The sequence below is a fragment of the Anabas testudineus genome, chromosome 17 (genome assembly GCF_900324465.2).
Source record: "Anabas testudineus chromosome 17, fAnaTes1.2, whole genome shotgun sequence".
Taxonomy (NCBI): Eukaryota; Metazoa; Chordata; class Actinopteri; order Anabantiformes; family Anabantidae; genus Anabas; species Anabas testudineus.
Window position 1 is genome coordinate 5,201,161 of NC_046626.1, and position 7,158 is coordinate 5,208,318.

The following is a 7,158-nucleotide window of genomic DNA, read 5'->3' on the forward strand; positions in this document are numbered from 1 at the left end:
GGTGAATCTGATGTATCTGCATAGGGTTCTATTAGCAAAGGATGAGTGTGAGAGTATAGCTGAGCACACTCAATTTAATTCATCAGCATAGTTTTCAAAGAGCTGAAGTGGAAGAGTGGGCAAATGTTTCTGCATTTAAGAGCAGAACTCACGGCTGTGCGATCAGCGGTAGTTGCCATACCACTCATTAGAGTGATCACCACATCCACCTAGTGGGTTATTAGAGCTCCTGCAGGATCAATAAGTCTCGATTGGCCTTTATGCAGGCAGTCGTCATCCGTCAGTGCAGGTCTCCTGGATAACACGACTTCACGCAGGGTGGAAGCAGGTTGTAGTCACAAAATATATGTTAGCGAGACACCAGTGAAAAAACAACAATCATACTATTTGTGATATGTACATTCTGTGCAATGTGTTAACATTGTTTAAATGTACGTTCAAAGCTTTAGGTAGTGAAAAGCAGCAGACATCAGTGAGCAGTCTAGTCAGGCATACCTGCAGGTTCTTATTCATTCACTCATTAATTTTCTTTGCCCATCTGCTCCCTCTCTGGGGTAGCGGAGCTGGAATCTCTCCCAGCATGCAATAGATCAGTTAAGAGTGAGTAATGCCTAATACCATATAATCTCGAGGAAACCGAGTGCGAGTGTATTTCTGTGTGTTTGGACTCTTATTCTGGGAAGAAACAAAACCCTTATTGCATTAGACAGAGCACAACGCAGTTCAGTTCTTATTGAATGAGGCGCACTTTAATGCAGTTTGATTCTCTGCAGATCTGGATATGTGTCCTGGGCCCGAGAATTAACTAGCACAGCGATGAAAACTTAATTTGATGTGCGGATGCCAAACCAAACCAATTTAGTGTCTTACACTAAACAGAACAGCTCCAGCGTCTCTTGACGCCGGCAGACTCGAGATCTGTAGACGCCACAGCCCTCACAGGCAAGTTTCAATCTCCAACTGCAGCCGCATGGTGAAACTGCGTGAAATGGAAACACTCATTAAAAGTAGAAATACCTTAACATTGCTTAAGTAATTGCTAATACATGCAAATCCTGTCAGGCTTCTTGTTTCTTTAGCCTTCCTTATTTTGGCTTTCTTCATAAACAATCAATACACCCTAGCCAGTCTAAACAATTATAACCACCTGAATAATTACTGTGTGCACTATTTCAGCAGTTTATTCTAATCAGTAAGCCAATAATTAGTGCCTACAGTATGTAAAACATTGAACTAGCACGGTGTTTATGGTGTTTGCCAAAGAGCACATTGACACTGCAAAGCAGTATTGGCAAAATATTCTGTGGACTGGTGAAATTAAACTCTTTGGGATGAGACATCCAGAGAATCTGACAGAGAATGGGCTAAGATTCATCCCACAGCTACAGGAAGCACCTGACCAACCAGTAATTAATTAATAAATAACACACTTTTTCCACTCTTGACTTAGCTGAAGATCAAATTAATGTAAAAAAAAAACTCCAAAGGGGTTCAAAGGGTCACTTCAATGATCCTGTATCAAACCTTCTATATACTGTATATGATTTCAGTTTTTCACATTAAAGAGAGAAGTCTTGAAAACACAGCAACCTTGATATAAAGGTGAGAATAAGCAGCAAGAGTTTTTGTTGTAGTGAAATGGATCAAATAACATCTTGTTTTTCTTTTTTGTTTTGTTTTGTTGTCCGTGAGAGCCCTGCCATGATCTGGCCTTCAGGCTAGTGTGTTTCTCAGAAAGAGCAGAGTGCATGCTGGGTCTCTTCAGGATGGCAGTCAGCTCTGTTATTCACTCTATAGCCATTTCTCTTTCAGCTCTACTGGTCTGTTGTCAAGTGTAACTACACTGCCCAGCCAAAAAAAAAAAAAAAAAGTCACAGAGTCTTATGTCCCGTTGGACCACCTTTAGCTTACTACGCATTTGCCGTGGCATCGTTTCAACAAGCTTCTGCAATGTCTCAACATTTATTCGAAGTAGCATCAATTTTTCAAGATCCTGTTTAGATGATGGGAGAGTTGGACGCTGCACAAAGTCTTCTCCAGCCCATTCCGAAGTTTTTTAGTGGAGTTAAAGTCTAGACTCAATACATGTGTGAAAATGATGTGTCAAGCTCCCTGGACCTCTTTCACAATTTGATGAATCCTGGAATTGTCATTTTGGAATATGGCCGTGACATCAGGAAGAAAAACTCCATTGATGGAATAACCTGGTCATTCTGTATATTCAGGTAGTCAGCTGACCTCATTCTTTGGGAACGTAACACTGCTGAACCTAGACCTGAGCAACTGCAGCAACCCCAGATCATAACACAGCCCCCACTGGCTTGTACAGTAGGCACTAGTCATGATGGGTGCTTCACTTCACCCGCCTCTCTTCTTACCTTGATCACTCTGGAACAGTGTAAATTTGGACTCATCAGACCACATGACCTTCTTCCATTGCTTCAGAATCCAATCTTTATGGTGGCTCCCCACCATACTTCTAGTTTTATTAATGCGTTGAACAGTTCTTAACCCGGTTTCAGTAGTTTCATCAATCTCCTTAGATGTTTTCTTTGCTTGGTTCATGCCAATAATTACACCCTCTGAAACAGATTACTGATCTTTTCCACGACCACAGGATGTGTCTTCTGACATGGTTGTTTACTACTCACTGCATCATGTAGGGTTAAATAACTTGTTGCCAGCTGAAACATAATCATCCACACCATTATTATCCAGTGGGAGGCTCTTACCTTTTGCTTAGTTAAATCCAGGTGTTGACTTTTTTTTCAACAGGCAGTGTATTTCTCAGTGTTTGATGTTACTTTAGTTCATATTTAGTCTAAAGAAAATTAAAAAATCTGCCACTCAAGTGAGAAATGCTCAAATGGAGCTAAATGCACAATCTTTAACAAAATATGAACATCTGTCTCTTTTCAAGATGACTTCACTCAGAAATGAAAAAAGGGGGTGTTTTGGACCAAAAGCAGGATTATTCATTTATCAAGGTAAAGATCAGTATGCAGCACAACCACTTATGCAAGCATCAAAGTAAAAATGTTAGTTTGGGATAAGATGTATCGCTACGCCTTTGTATTCTAAAGGATTTGTATTCTAAAGCGCACTACCCCACAGTGACATTGTATTTCAAAACAGCTGTATCTTTTGATACGTTGCAGTAGAGGCCTGGGATGAACACGAAGTCGCTAATCGATCAGAGACAAATCAAATTACTTTTCAATAACCAGCAGGCTACAAAGCAAACAGAGGAGGAATTGTTCTCTGCGCCTTTGTACAAGTGACAAATGTCTTCTGCCTTTTGTTTGAAGTCTTTGACTGCAGCAGAAATAAAGCAAAGAAGAGGAGATGTGAAAAAAACAGAAAAAAATTCACTGATGTGACAACAAAAGACTTTTCAATAACCCCTTTTTCTTTTCAAAGTTCAAAGATCACCTTTCTCAAGGACTTCCATCCAGCATGGATATTACTGCTGCACCTTCTGTCAGCGTGTTCCCAGAGAAAAATAGAAATATTTCATGAAACGATATCTAAAATAATTAGTTGTGTCCTTGAAATTAACATTAAAACGTCAAAATAAACTAATTATCTTGTACTGATACTTTCTGTTTGGCTGGATGTCTTAATGTGTGTGTGCTTAGTAACCTACTTTAATGTTGGCATTCTAATTATTAGGAGACAGCTTAGTTTGCTAATTAATAGGAAGAGTTGGGGGATGTAGGCCGAGTCAGACACACACGTCAGTGTGCAGGAATGACCGGACCTTTGGCTACATGCTGACGAGTCTAGATGCACTGTGTTCTATAATGCCATGTACTGTTATGTCATAGTAAGCAGTTTGCCATTTTATAGCTTTACACCCCTAAACAATAAAAATAATGTCCTGAATGTGGTGCTATTGGAACGAACATTAGAACCTTACAGTTAAAGTGATTTATCTCCCTGAGAGCTTCACTGTGCTCAGGTAAACTGCCCCTCACTTTATTAGGTACTGTCCACTGTCTGCAGTTGAGAAATGACATTTTTGGACATTAATTGATGTTTAACTGTCCAAAACAGTATTCATGCTCCACAGAGGATGAATATCGTAACAGCATCTGAGATTTTCTTTTATGTGTGGACACAAAAATAGTTCTGAAAGATTATTCTAATCACGAAGTTGCGATTTTAGACCCACTTTAGAATCATCATTTGTGCATTTTCCTTGATAACTGAGCAAACAGACTATTGATGCAATTTGTTTATTATATTACAACCATGAAATACAACATTGTCCACGATTATAGAAATATGACCTCCCCATGAAATCATGCACGGTTGAAAATGATGATGAAGCTGGTGAGTTGAATAATTGTTTGGAGGATTTGACCTGACGATGTTACAAGAGGAGCATGGGGGGGGTGCTCTTTTTGATTACAAAAACACACAAGAAGACTATTAACACCATCTGCAGGACAAGTGTATGGCAAATGCAATTTTAGTTTATTTGTTACTTTTGTATTAAAATACATTTTAATTGCAAACCGTTCAATAGTTGAGATTTTTGAGAAAGGAAGAACAGCACATCATACTGTACTTCTACCAATACACTACTTATTACTGTGTTTGAATAGCAGCATGTTGTACAGCCACTGGTTGCATAGTAATTGGAAGAATAAAACCGGATACATAAATATCTGCAAATTAGGGAATTAAATATAAATTACAGCTCATTTTTCTAAGGACCATCTGGAATTCACCCAAAAATCCCTAAGTGCTCCCTTTTCACCACTTTTAAATGCTTTAAAGCACCCGCTTTAAAAAGATTTATTGTGGTCCTAATTATGGGCCCATTGCTCCATTTGTATTCATCTTCTTCATCGCTCCATTCAGACTATCGGTGATCATTCAGGATTTCCTCCTTTTCTGTCTTTAATTTTATTGACAACTCTGTTTGCCCGTCCTTCACAGCAGCTCGGAAAAAAGCAGCTGTGGTCTATATTTTCAGCAGGCGGCTGATGACAGCCATCAAAGGAAAAAAGCATCTAAGGTTATAAAATCTATGGTGTCTGGGTATGAGATATCCAAAATTGTTATTTGAGACCAAATGCAGCATTGTCTTTCTGTCTTAATCTTGGTCTTTTTGTGGTGAAGTCTCACAGGGGTTTCTCTTGACCTCTTGAAGCTGCTGCACACTGGGGAATTGGAAAATGGAAAATGCAATTATTGGGCCTTGGAGCTGGAGAAAAGCGAGTAGAATACAAACAGCTAATAGAATTAGATAAAAGATGCCGAACCAAAGTCTAGTTTGCATACAAAGAAGAAATGTGTAGCCGTACTGGCCCTTTTACAGATATACCTGTTCTAAATGGAAGAGTCAACATTTTATTTTAGTTCAAAGCCATTTTCATTCATTCACTTTATCTGTTGTAGGCGTCAGCAGAAAACATTCTTTCCATGCACAATTTCCATTTTTCATGGTATCTTCCAACAAAGGCATAAACTGAAACATGGCAACAGAGCAAGAAGTTTTTCAGCGTCTTATGAAAAGTGCCCGAGGAAACCTGACACGGCAGTGGCTCAGCACGCTCCAGTTTATGTTATTTGGCCCCGAAAGTTGAATGTGATTGTCTGAGATGATGGCTAAAGCCATCGGGCAAAAAAAAAAAAAAAACGTAAAAGGCAGGCCGAGTTTTGCAGCAGAGGAGGCTGATGTATATGGGATGAAATAGAATGATCACTGACAGGGAGGCTTCTGAGGAAAACAATCTGTGGTGGCTGGAAAAAAAAGAAAAGAAAAGAAAAATGTCTGTGGATGAGGGAAAAAAGTACAACAACAAGAAACTGTAGCCACCACATTTCTCCAAACAGAGCACATATATAAGCTGCCCACGACCTCTGACCTGCTGCAGGAGTAGTGCTGTCACTGTTGTTGTTGTAGTTTTGAAAAATCAGATGTAGTCCTGCAAAAAGCTCATTGTAGCTAAAAGTCCAACAGCCTCAGGTCTGCTCTGGCAGTTTGCCTCTTTTCAGATTCAACACGATGTGAAGAAGAAGAGAATATATACACGCATCAAGTGGATTTGAATATCAGATGGTTTCAGACACTCATTTCTATAAAAAACAACATTAAAACTTCATTACCTTCAGATGAAGAAGCACCAAATGCAGATTTAGGATTTCGAAGTCATCCTCCTGTATGTGTATAATCTGCTGTGTGGTACAGATGACACTGCACTGCACGTTTCAAAGACACTCAGGTCAGGCAGAACGGAGAATTTTAATTGACCCAAGGTGTGAATGTGAATGATAGTCTGCACAAGTGAGCTAGCTCTTTAATGAACAGATGATCTGTGAAGGGTGTTCCCTCTGTGCATGCTGGGATGGGCTCCAGACAGGCTCGGAGCAGACACGCTGCAAGCAGGGAGAGAAACGCAACAGCCTACGGAGGCTGTTCCAGCAGGGGGCAGCAGACACAAACCAATGCATGCAGCCGGTTGGAGCCTCTATATGTCACTGTGTGGACATGCTGTGCTCTTAGTTTCAGTACATCTGTGGGTGCTCTAATAAAGTGCCCTACATTTACAGAACACAGACGTGGTTCACCGTCCTAACTGACTTAGATGATCACAAACACGCAGATGCCCATCACATGCACATGCAAACACGTTGGTGAGGTTCACTGAGGACTAGCTACCACTCATGCCAGGTTGAAAAGCATTTCACGGCCCTGTGACCACAGCCACACAGACACAGAGGCATGGTTCTCTTCATGTGATGCCATCCTCACGCATGAAGTCTGTCCATCATTCGGTGGATGTCGTCGGCATGATTCTTATCCTTACCTCACCCTGGGTTTTGACGCAAGCCGCCCGTTTAACTTCGTCATTGCATCTATCCCGCTGCTTTCACATCTTGCACAAACTCGTGCTGTGCAGCCAATAACTGTACATTTGAATTCTAGCAGAGATCCCACACATCTTCCAAAGAAACCACATTAGTCAAAGTGAATTTTAAGGCACTTGATATTAAACGACGCGCAGCATAACTAATCTATTTGATCAAAGCCCGCATAATTTCGATGGAAGTCTGAAATTCATGGAGGTTTGGCAGTAAATATAGCTTCAATTAAAAGCATATAAGAACAACTACACACAATATACATACAGATTATGTAATACT